The sequence below is a fragment of the Apium graveolens genome, chromosome 1 (genome assembly GCF_009905375.1).
Source record: "Apium graveolens cultivar Ventura chromosome 1, ASM990537v1, whole genome shotgun sequence".
In the NCBI taxonomy this organism is placed as follows: Eukaryota; Viridiplantae; Streptophyta; class Magnoliopsida; order Apiales; family Apiaceae; genus Apium; species Apium graveolens.
In genome coordinates, this window is record NC_133647.1 from 80,883,176 (window position 1) to 80,895,785 (window position 12,610).

The following is a 12,610-nucleotide window of genomic DNA, read 5'->3' on the forward strand; positions in this document are numbered from 1 at the left end:
TCGAGAAGATTATTCATTGTAACCCTAGTAGCTCTCGTGATATTTGTTCATCACTGAGAGGTAACAGTTCCATACTGTAACAGAGTTTATTGTTTCAATAAAGTTTGTTTTCTGTTACTTAAGATATTAAAGTTCGATTTAATTGTATTTTACACTGTATTCACCCCCTCTACAGTGTGTGTGACCTAACATTAATCCGTTTTGATATTTGAAAAATTATGAAGTGTTTATAGATCGAGTTATAATCCCTCGGAACATAAAGATGTTTGAAGGGATTAAACTTTACTTCGTAATATTTTTTATGCACGAATAGTTGTTAGCCACGATCCAATAATAAAAATAATTTGCTAACTCGTGAACTTGGGTCAAATATAATCTCCCTTTTGGAGATGAAGTACTTTTGTTTATAGATCTTCTTCTTGAGATGATTTATGTGAAGATCTAGTACTTATTCGAATTCCGAGTTCGAATCTTAGTTCTCTTGAGAACTTTATTTATAAGAGATCTTGTATTAGAGCTTAAGATGAAGTATAGAAATTAAGTACAAATCTCAAATAAAAAGAACTCAAATAAGAAGCTAAAAGTTACCACTTTTGAAGAACAGTCGAAAAAATTCACCGGAAAAAATCGCCGCAGGTTCGGCCGGATTTTGGCACTTTGGTCGAACTTGGTCAGCACTTCGGGAGGTCGGAAAATGTTAGTGGATGAGCTCACTTGGTGGGATAAAGTTTGGTTGGGTGAAGCTAAGCTTGGGTTTCAAAAACTTTGTATATATGTAAGTATATAGAAGAGAGATAAGGTTTTTGAAAAGAAGTGTGTATAGAATTTGAAAGAGATGCAAAGAAGCACTTCTTGAAAAAATTCCAGCAACTTTGTGGCTCTTTAGCTTGAAGAAAATGGGTTAGGATGGGGGTTTATTTATTGGAGAAGTTAGGTGGATTGAATGGTAGAGATTTGAGGAAAATGGATGGTGGATGATGTATGTCACTTGGATTGATGACATGGAAAACAAAGTGTGTTTCTTTGCAACTTTCCATATGAGACAAACAACTTTAAGGGTTCAAAAACTCAGCTGATTTATTTGAATAAATATATATTTTCCTTTTCTTTTAATCATTGTTTAATCACTTAATTGAGGATTAAACACCATTAATTATGACCACCTTAAAACTCCTAAATAAATACCATAAAAAATAATATAATTACTTAAATAATTTAAAATGATGTCCTGCAAGTTTTGGTCAACTTTGGTCGATGGTAGCTAGGTCAAACATGGTCAACTGTGGGACCAACTGCCTTTTGTGCTCGGACAAATATTCTCTGAATGTTACGAAATTTTTACCATACTTATAAAATACCATTTAAATGATCCATACCAAATTTCAAGTCATTTTAGCATGTGGAAGTAATTTATCTAAAATAAAACTATTATGTCAGCCTTTTCTTCCGAGTAAAAATATCACTGGTCTTGAAAAAGAAGGAGATGGATATTTTGACCAAAGTTTTGACTTGAATAAATACTTAAAATATATTTCCTAATACATAAAATATATTTGGATGTTAGAAAATATTTATGAGTATTTTTGAATAATTTTCTCCGAGAAATGCTGATTTTACGAAACGGGAGAAAATTGTTGTATGTGTACATGAAATGAGTTATACACCTGGATATTAATATTCCAACCATGAATATTAATACTCTTTGAATAAAAACTCTTTTGATATATGTAGAGATATATTTTGGAGCGAAGAGTAAAATATTTTTGATATAGCACGAGACATCTAAAGAATATTTCTGATATATTCCTTATTCGAGCTTGTTGCCATATTCTTGTTGTAACATAGATCTAAGAAATATCATATCTTGATGTTTTTTTGATCATATTGCCTTAGAGATATATTCCATAAAGATATAATTTTGATATTTTGCAAAAATGGAATATCTCTTTAAAAGAAATGATTTTGCTATTTTGACTTTTTGACTTGATTTGGATCAATTAAATTCATGTCCTAATGGAGAGTATCTACGTGTTCTTAATTTTATCTTTAATCGTACAAATACCAAAATAAATAAATAATATATCAAAGATATCCTTTCAATCTTCCCATTTTTGTATTTGCCAAACAAACATAAAATTAATAGTGTGTGTTTCCCCTTGGTGTATGCATGAAATTTTGAAAAATATTTTGCACATAAGACATTTAATTACTTAGAGATTTAATCTCTTTCTTGAGGTCCTGCAAAATACCTTCTTAGATGTATCATACAATAATATATTGAAGCACAAGATAGATCCTAGCAAAATCAACAAGTGGTTAACTTCCCCGTTTGTTTGGTACATGCCAAAAAGTATATATTTACTGTGATTAAAAGAAATATTTTATCTTTTAAAACATGGAAAATAAATTATGTTTTACCAAGTTCAAAGTATTGTTGCTAAGGATTGAACTTGTACATATTTGATGGTATAGAAATCTAGGGTATGAAAAGGAAATAAGCATGTATGCATGGTTTTGTTAAAACATATTGAGCATGTATTCAGAATTGTGATTGAAAGAGTTGACTTTGATTAAGGCAAATAGATCTGATGTTGGTAAATTAAGAGATGAATTCAGAGAGTGTAGTCAATTTTTGTCATTTTCAACGCTCAATTTTCTTTTACAAACGTCAAGTACTATTTCATTTTTCTTGTAATTATTTGAATCGAACATTTAGCATGATATAATATCCAAATTTGCATTTCACAGAGTTTAACTTAAATGTCAAGGATCTTGACTTTCTAGCAATTATCTGAAAATACAAACACATTAACGCACGAGTTGCACAAGTCATCCTATACTTAGACTCACAGACTTGGATTATGTTTACATAAAAATCGATATAGTATAAAAATTAAATATTTTCACATGTCGATTGTTTTGGTGAGATGTTACTGTTAGTCCCTAACAATGCAACAAGAATTACAGAAGGGGGGTTGAATGGAATTCTTGAAAAAAAAAATTGGTTTAAAAGTGTTCTAACTTAAAATATATATGTATGAGTTGATTTGCAAAGTGCGGAATAATAACTTGGAATGAATCAAAACACAAGTAATTAAAAACACAAGTCTTTAAAAACTTTATGGTGGATTTGAATATATCCACCAGAGATATATATTATATCAAGAGAACTCTGTGTAGCAAGATTTGCTCACAGGTGCTTACAAATGTAAACAACTAAGTTTTTCAGAGAAATGCTATGAATACAGCTTACAAATGTTTCTCTGAGAATTTTCTTGCTTAGTGTTGTTGTTGTTCTATTTACTACTTCTTGGTTTATATATCACCAAGATTACAAAGTAATAAGACAACATAATAAAACAAAACCTATCAAGTCTAATACTATGCTACTTCATTACTCTATTCCAGCATCTTTGAATATCTTCATAATAGCATGGAAATGGCAATGCTTCTTTGTTCTCTAAAACCCAGTTAAATAGGCTTTCACATTCCTTTTGCATACACTCGAGGCATGTGACTGTGTTGTCAATGTAAACTGATGTTTGAATTGATTATCCGTCGGGTACATGATCATCCGTCGGGTTGCCTTGTTGATCATCCGTCGAGTGGCATTGTTGTTTATCCGTCGGTAGCTCTCTGGCACTTGACTTCATTTCATTTATGCAGAATTACAAGACATCATCTATATACAATTAATCAACCTATTCTGCATATCTAATTAAAGACAACATGACTTGAGTGCTACTACAGAATCTAAACAAGGTGTATGCAGAAATGTGCTACAGACTAATTATTACACAGTAGATTTTACATCATTTTAAGTTCATAAACTTTGAAGATTCTGTATAGTGGTTAGTGAAAACATATAATTTGATTTCTGATTTTTACAAATATCACTTTTAAGTATAAATCAGAATTACTTTTTCAGATCAAGGTTTTTGAATACTGCATGATACTTTGCATGGCATAGTGCATCTAGAGTTAAATTGATACATGACAAAATCTTATCAAGATATCAAATACTATTGTACTAGCAGTTTTATCACAACAGAATAGCTAATTAGGATAGTGTAAACATTGTTCCCGCATAAGATATATAAAGACAAATTTACCTAGTTGCAACAAAACAAGCCATGATATATTGTCAAAAGTGTTCTCAATAATTAGTGTGGTTCACTGATTATATAGAACAAAATCCTGAACATGTTTAAGCCATTACAAACCAGAGAAGTGCATACACTTCTAAAAGTCAAGTTTTAACAAAATTTAAATATTACAAACCAACAAACAACATAAAGTCTTTTAAGTTACAGACTAATCATAGATTCAAACAATAAAATAAGGGTAGAACAGCAAGCACCTGCCACAGAATCCATCACACAGCAAACTCAAGCAATCACATTTCCATCAGCATCACGGATATGAACCAAATCAGGCAAGTTATCAATCAGTTGACCTCTAGCACCCACATTAACTTCTTCTAACTCATGAATCATAGCAGTGTTATCATTCATAGGGACTTGAAAGGAATTAACAACATCTTGATCAGTCATGCAAGGAGTTCCTAGAGTAGATGCAGCTAAATGCTTTAGATATGCAATCCTATGTTTGTAAGAGACAGCGAGACTCTCTAACTCTCCTACTTTTTCTTTAATCTCATTTTTTTATTCCTTAACCCTCTTAAGTTCAAGATTTAACTCATGAAACATGGTTTTGACAGACTCAAACTTAGACAGAAAAACATCTTCTATGAATTGAGGAATAACTGTGGGAGTTGCCTCTTGAGGTTCACAGTGCATCAGGGGCACTTATGGCCTAATGTGTTCATTAGTGATTTATGAATCAGCAAGATTAGAAAATGCTTCAGGCATGTTTATATTGCAAAGTACAAAGAAGGAGGAGATTAGCATACCATAAGGCATATAATCTACAAGATGTGCATTGATCATGTTTAGAAGAATAACTTAAGAAATACTGAAATTGATTTTGTTAGTGCAGAGAAGATACATGATTTTCATATCAAAATATCAAAGTACTTACTTTGATTTGGTTTTGGCATAACATTTGCCCTAATAATTAGAGCAAGATGCTGAAAGGTGCCAATGAAGTGTTTGAAATAAATACCATAATTTACATCACAGAGACCATCAAGAATATCAAATTTACAAAAAGTGCCAAACATTACTTCAAATTCAGATTTGTTAAAAACAAACAGAGAGAAGATATTCTCACAAAGCAACTCACACAAATGCAAAGGTAAATGCAGTTCCCAATTGATGTTTTTGTTATAAACACAAATGACCTTTTTGTTGACTGATGTAGTAAAATGCAGTATACCATCTACCCCTTTTATGATATTCATATTACAATAGAACTCTCCCATAAGATGTGTGCAGTAGTGCTTACCTAAGTTATACATGAGACCATCCCACCTAGCCCTTCTAATTATGAACTCTACTTCACCCTTCACATCAACACAAGTACCAGGTTAAACATTTTTGATAAGTTCAAGGAACTTTTTAGAGTTTGAAGGGTTTAATAGTTTTGGTGGAGGGGGATTTGGTTTGTTCATGGTTGGTGTACTATTTGGATTTTGTCTTAATTTGGCCTTTCTAGTGTAAACTTTGGCTTGTAGGGGTTTAGGAGGTATATGGTTAGGGGATTGAGGATTTGATATTTTCTGCTTTGATAGAAAGGGATGGTGTGGTTCTTGTATCCCTTTCTTATTTTTCTTGGAGGGAAATGTCTTTTGTGATAATGTTTGGGAAGTGAGGATTGAAAAGTTTTGAAAGCAGAGGTTTTGTGATGATGAAACTGATTTTTCTCCATATCTTCAAAAATATACCGGTTTTCAATCAGTATTCTAGGCTTGGGGTATAGCGATTGGCATTTGGGTTCATGTTGTATGTGAAGTGGAGTCATGCAAATGCCTAGTGTGTATGTGAATGCAGCATATAAGATATGTATGCATATATATAACCTTTTAACACAGATGCAAAAAGATTTTAAAAAAAAATTTAAGAAAAAAAAATTACTGTTCATGAACAGTGAAAATCATTTAACGCATGCATGGCTGTGTTATACAAAAATCCAAGCTTATTTTACAAATAGATACTAGGATGATGCATATAAGTGAGTGATGTAATGCAGCTTCTACACACGGATCATATACCAGTACAGCAGAGAATAAAGAATATATTAATTCTTTGTCTTTGTTTCTACTTTAGAAAACAGTACAGTACATAAGTACACATTTTTGAAAAATGTGAGACATAAAGTTGATATCATAGCTTACTCTAACATATAGAGCCTGTACTATCAATATAAGTGCATTTAAAGATAGAATTGTGCTTGAAGTGAGTTTGAAAGAAAAACTGTGTTTTTAATGCAACTATATAAAATCTGTTATATTTATTTCTCAAGGTAAATGCAGATTAATGCAATGAACCATAAAATGCAACACATGGAATGTAAGATATATTTAATCGCTTAACATTTATCATTCAAACATTTAATATTCAGTCATTTAACATTTATTGATAAGCAACATTCATACTTCATTTATATCAATTAGCAGTTAATGAACTTAATAAGTGAGAACACATATTTGAGCAATTAATTCCTAGAAACACTAGGTGGCCATTGATCACAACAGTGATCCACATACAGGGATGCTCAAGGATCCCAGTTGAGTGGCATTTATGACACTTTATAATGCTCTAATAAGCTTTGAATTGATGCGTTTGTACTCAAGTTATTAAGGGTTTTAATGTGTTTTTAAGTGTTTTTACATTTCTGGCATTATCTAGGTAATCAGTGAATTAATATTATTTTGGTGCTAATATGATGTCTAGGTGGTGTTGGAATAAAAGCTCGCAAAGTCCTGCTCGAGGCTGCAAAAAAAGGAAAAAGAAAAGAAATAATTTTTGGCAGAAGCCTAGCGGGGCCGCGCCAGAACTTCAGAGAGCCAGCGCGCCCGCGCTTAACAAATGCGCGGCCGCGCCAGGTCGGGATGCAGAATTCCTGTTTTGAATAGAAGACTGATTTTCTGGGGTTCTAAGCTGATCAGGGCTACTATATAAACAACTCTAGGTCATATTTTAATAAGATATCAAGGGAGAGACACTTTAGAGCTAAGGAGAAGACGACCAGAGATCTATAGCACGAATCAACAAAGGCGAAGACGATCTAGTTTATTCTTATGAATCTTTGTTTTGAGTTGTAATTTTGGATGCTTATTTCTTGTTTTGTTGAACATATACTCTTGTGTTATACTCTATTATTTATTCATTATAAAGACAATGTTTGTTATACCATGATTTCATCAGAACCCACGTTTATGATGAGTCCGATTATGGGCTAATCATTATCGTGGGGTTCTAGCGGATTTATTTATCGATTTCTTTAGTTAAATTGTTTGATTCTTTAGTATGTGGCGATTGTATGATATCCTAGTATTGGTTGTGCGTATTCTTCTTATGAGCGTCGCGAACTTATAAGATAATGTGTTAATTCTTAATGAAGCGAAAGTGAATTTAAGGATTTAGAACTTGCTATGCTAGCATAGGTTCATGTATTGTTATGCATGATTCGTAGGTAATTTTAACCATCTTACTTGCCCTGTGTAATCAAGATAGATAACTTGTGCTTAAACCGTTATGTTGTCAAATTCTATAGATATATAGGGTCTTAATATAATTGGTGTCTATCCAACTTCTATATCTTTTGTGGATGTCTGGTAGTATTGTACTCATGCAACGAAAGTTGGCGTTAATCAGTTTTGTGTTGTCTGATTAGTGTCACCACCATTGCATGCTAAGGTTAAAAACAATAAGGCTATTGAATGAAGTATTTAATGAAATTAGAATCCCATATTTGTCATATATATTAATCCAGTCAATCTTATTTTCTTAGTTATAATTGTTAGTTTAATTCTTAGTTATAAATAACCTCAATTTGTTATCGTCTTAGCATTGGATAATAACCATACATTGTTGTTTAAGTGTGTGAATTAATTAGTTAACCAATACAGTCTCTGTGGGAACGAACTAGAAAAGATTATATATTTCTTGCGAACGCGTATACTTGCGTGTAATATTAGCACGTGTTTAGTAACTAACACGTTTTTGGCGCCGCTGCCGGGGACTTCAGTGTTAATTTTTAGTTTATGCATTTTCCATCAGTGGTCATTAAATTTCATTGACTCAGACACTATTACTAATCTGTTTCCTTGTCTTATTTCAGGTGATCTAGCGAGCGTGTATGCATACGCGTTCTCGGACTCGTAAGAGAAATCTGGATCAAGCCGAGGAAGAAGTGATAGTGGTTCGTAGGGAAGTTATCAAGGACGAAAAGAAGGTAAAGGAAGAAGAAAAAGTTGAAGAACCAGTGGTAGTAGCGATAGGAGATCAAGAAGAAAATCCTAAGGCTTTGATGGACTATTCTCAGCCTAAGATCAATGACTTTCAGTCAAGCATCATCAGACCAACCATCTCGGCTAACACTTTTGAGATCAAAGTAGGCACGATTCAGATGATACAGAAATCAGTTCAGTTTGGGGGTTCTCCTATTGAAGACCCCAACATGCATATCAGGGATTTCATCGAGATCTGCGATACTTTCAAATTCAATGGTGTGACTGAAGACGCTATCAAGCTGTGACTCTTCCCATTCTCTCTAATAGACAAAGCTAAATGCTGGTCACATTCTCTACCACCAGGGTCTATCACTAAATGGGAAGATCTTGCTCAAAAGTTTCTCACTAAATTCTTCCATATGGAGAAAACTGCTGCAATCAGGAATGCTCTTACTCAGTTTGCTCAGTAAACTTGTGAGTCTCTGTGTGAGGCTTGGGATTGATATAAAGAGATGCTAAGGAAGTTCCCACACCATGGCATGCCTGATTGGATGATTATCAACTGTTTCTATAATGGATTGGGTGCTACTTCTAGACCCATGCTTGATGCAGCATCAGGAGGAGCCTTGTGGGCTAAAAGCTACGATGAAGCTTATGAATTGATCGAACTGATGGCTGCTAATGAGTACAAGAATCCTTCCCAGAGATTGACTTAGGGAAAAGTTACAGGAATCCTGGAGTTGGATGCAGCAACTGCTATAGTTGCCCAACTTAAAGCGTTGACGATGAAGGTGGATTCTTTAGCTAATCATGGAGTTAATCAAATCACCAGTGTCTGTGAGCTTTGTGCTGGTGCCCATGAGACTGATCAGTACACAATTTCTAGTGAATCAGCTCAGATCGTGAGCAACTTTCAGCGTTCACAGCATCCAGTGCCAGCCACTTATCATCGCAACAACCACAATCATCCTAATTTTAGCTGGAGCAACACCCAGAATGCAGTTCAACAGCCTTATCAGTAGTACCCAGCTAAGCAGTACAGCCCCCCTGGTTTTCAGCAACCGTAATATGCACGAAGACAACAACTCCAGCTGCAACAAGCTACTGAAAAATCTGAATTAGAGGAGTTGAAGCTTATGTGCAAAAGTCAAGATTTTCTATCAAGATCTTGGAAAATCAAATTGGGCAAATTGCCAATGCCTTGCTAAATCGTCAGCCTGGTACACTACCTAGTGACATTGAAGTGCCAGGAAAGAGGGAAGCTAAGGAGCAATCACTTTAAGGTCTGGAAAGGTTACGAATCCCGAACAAACTAAAGTGTTGACTGAAGAATCAGAGGCTGAGAAAGAAGTAGAACAGCAGGAAGTAGAAGTGGAACCAAAGAAGACTACTGTTGAGCACACTCCTCCTGAGGGTAATATAGGGGAGAAACGGATCTATCCTCCACCGCCTTTTCCTAAGCGGCTGCAGAAGAAAAAGCTGGACAAGCTATTTGAGAAGTTTTTGGAGGTGTTCAAGAAACTTCATATTAGCATACCTTTCGCTGAGGCTCTTGAGCAGATGCCTAATTATGCAAAGTTTATGAAAGGTATTCTCTCTCGGAAAGTAAAGCTAGATGATTTAGAGACAGTCGCTCTCACGGAGGAATGCAGTGCTGTGCTGCAACATAAGTTACCTCTAAATCTTAAAGATCCAGGAAGCTTCACTATTCCATGTACTATTGGAAAAATATCTTTTGACAGATGCTTATGTGACTTGGGAGCTAGCATAAATCTGATGCCTTTGCCAATCTTCAAGCGGTTGGACTTACCTAATCCCAAACCGACTTATATGACCTTGCAGTTGGCCGACCATTCTATTACATATCCGAGAGGTATTGTGCAGGATATCTTGGTCAAGGTTGATAAACTCATCTGAAAGAGATGTGTCCTAAGTCCAATCATGTATGATGATTTAGGAATAACTTTTATGTAATCTGTTTTGATTTCATTGATATTAATGAAAGACTTGTTTTGGTTTTATTGCGGGCTCTATCTATTTAAATGTTTAAATAAGATATACCACAGTTTAGAGTAAAGCTTTTTATGGATTGTGATGAGATCATAATAATGAGACCTAAAAGATGATAACTCTAAACTTAAATAGTTCCTGGTCGTAGGATTACTAACTGGTAATTAATAATCCGCAAAGATCGGTACATACTATGCTTGCTTCATTATGAAGGATGTCTGTTCTCATAGACATTTGTGTGGTGACACTATAGCTAGTATGTAGGTGCTTATTATAGAATAAGTTTACTGAACATGACTCACACAGCTGAACAACTGATGGAGTTCACTCACGTGTCAGCAGTTGTTCACATAGTGATAGTTGTACAAGTATCCTTAGACTTGAGGTCATCATAGTCATCTTGTGTACACTAAACTATGCTTTGGTTTAGTTCTTAGTCTCAAGGGACAATTATAAGGGCTCTACTGGGTATATGAATTTATACACGAAGATAGTGTATGATCAATAAAGGATCTACCCCTTCCAGTATAGGAAGAGAATGTTCAATGTTGATCCACTTATATTAGTTCAGGAATCTCTGGCCAGAGTGAATGAAATTAGAAAGGAGTTTCTAATTTACATTAAATAGAACTAAGCATAGTGAATGGGAAAGCAAGTGATTAAATAAGATAGGCTTGACACAAGTTCCATGCCTTGTATTTAATCGTGACATTGCAGGCTAGAAGGAATTAATTGTACGACAACTACTCACTGAATAGGTTCTTGGTATTCTAAGCATTGAATTCGTATTATACGGATAGTCGCGATATGCTGAGAAGTATCCCTCACGATGTAGAATAAATATGATTAATTAATTAATCATATTTAATGAATTAGAAAATTTATATAAGTAATGATAAAATAGTTTTATTATTATTTATTTCTACTACCGGCTTAATATTGAACCTACAGGGTCACACCATAAAAGAGAATGATTTAATGGTGGAGGAATTAATTAATAATGGCTGATAATTATTTATTTATGAAATAAATAATTAATTGAAAAATTTAAAAATTGATTAAATGAGATTTAATTGATTATAAATTAATTAAGAAAAGGTTCTTAATATTATTAATTAAGAATTTAATTTTTGGAAATTAAATCAAGTGAGAGAATTATTTCTAAAGAGTTTAGAAAAAGGATTAATAATTAAAAGGTGTTTTAATTATTATTGAGAATAATAAAGGGTTAATAATAATAATATTTTATGGGAAAATTTTCAGCTGAAAATTTTGCCTATAAATATACTATTATAAACCCTATTCTTGCCTCAAGCAAAAAGATTTACAAAACCCTAATTCTCTCCATCTCCTCCTCCTTCATTACATCGTTTTCTTGGTGGATACCGGTGGAGTGCTTCACACTTGAGGAGCAGCTGCTGAGGATCTCCGTTCATCATTCTTGGATCGCTATTAAAGACATCCATCTTTCCATTAACGTAAAGCTTCTTAAGTAAACATACTGAACTACGAATTAAATATAACTGTTTTCGCATAGATCCTGCGGAGGGTTTCGGTTTTTTTAAGATTAAATTTACATTTTCGCTGCGTTTATGTGCTAAAAACCCTTCAATAGCATCAGAGCTACTTGTCTGTAAGGCGTTTGACATCGTTTACTGCTCGTAAACAGTGATTTTTTTTCTGATTTGATTCTGATTTTTTTGATTTTTGTCATATTTTCTTTTTATGATTAGATCATGGATAAAATGATATGTTAAGATCAGATTATGTGTTTTAACATGCTTTTATGTGTTGTATGAGTATGGTGGATGGTTATGGCCTTTCGACCTTAGTGTAATGGTTTTGGTTTTAAATACGACTTGCATGTCGTCAATCTTTGTAATCATAAATCTCGAATGTAACTCGAGTTATTCTTGTAAGTTCATTATATTAGTTTTACTTTCAATCATGTAATGTAATTGAAGACTCAAGAAGGCTATCCAATGGAGGTGATATAAAGAAGAAGACTTTTACTTGCTTCTTGTGCGCATTAAACCATGTTTTCTCTTTCCAATGAATGTTTTTCTTTTTCCAAGTCTGGGGAGACGAGGTAGAATTAATTCTACCTGTCAACATTAAATTTCTTTGCGTCTCTTGGCATTCTCCTGCCTATATAAGCAACCACTTCACATCAGCCTTCCCATCAAATCTTTTCTCACAAACTTACCTTCATACTTTTTCTATCAAAAACACTATGGTCAGATA

General features: G+C 33.7%; 1 non-coding gene across 1 annotated transcript; it reads right to left on the reverse strand.

Annotated features, from left to right (window-relative positions):
- Window positions 1–8,790: 8,790 nt before the first annotated feature.
- On the reverse strand, window positions 8,791–8,897 carry LOC141683781 (small nucleolar RNA R71). Its single transcript, XR_012560446.1, has one exon. It is a non-coding gene; the product is annotated as a small nucleolar RNA R71 (small nucleolar RNA).
- Between the last annotated feature and the right edge of the window lie 3,713 nt (window positions 8,898–12,610).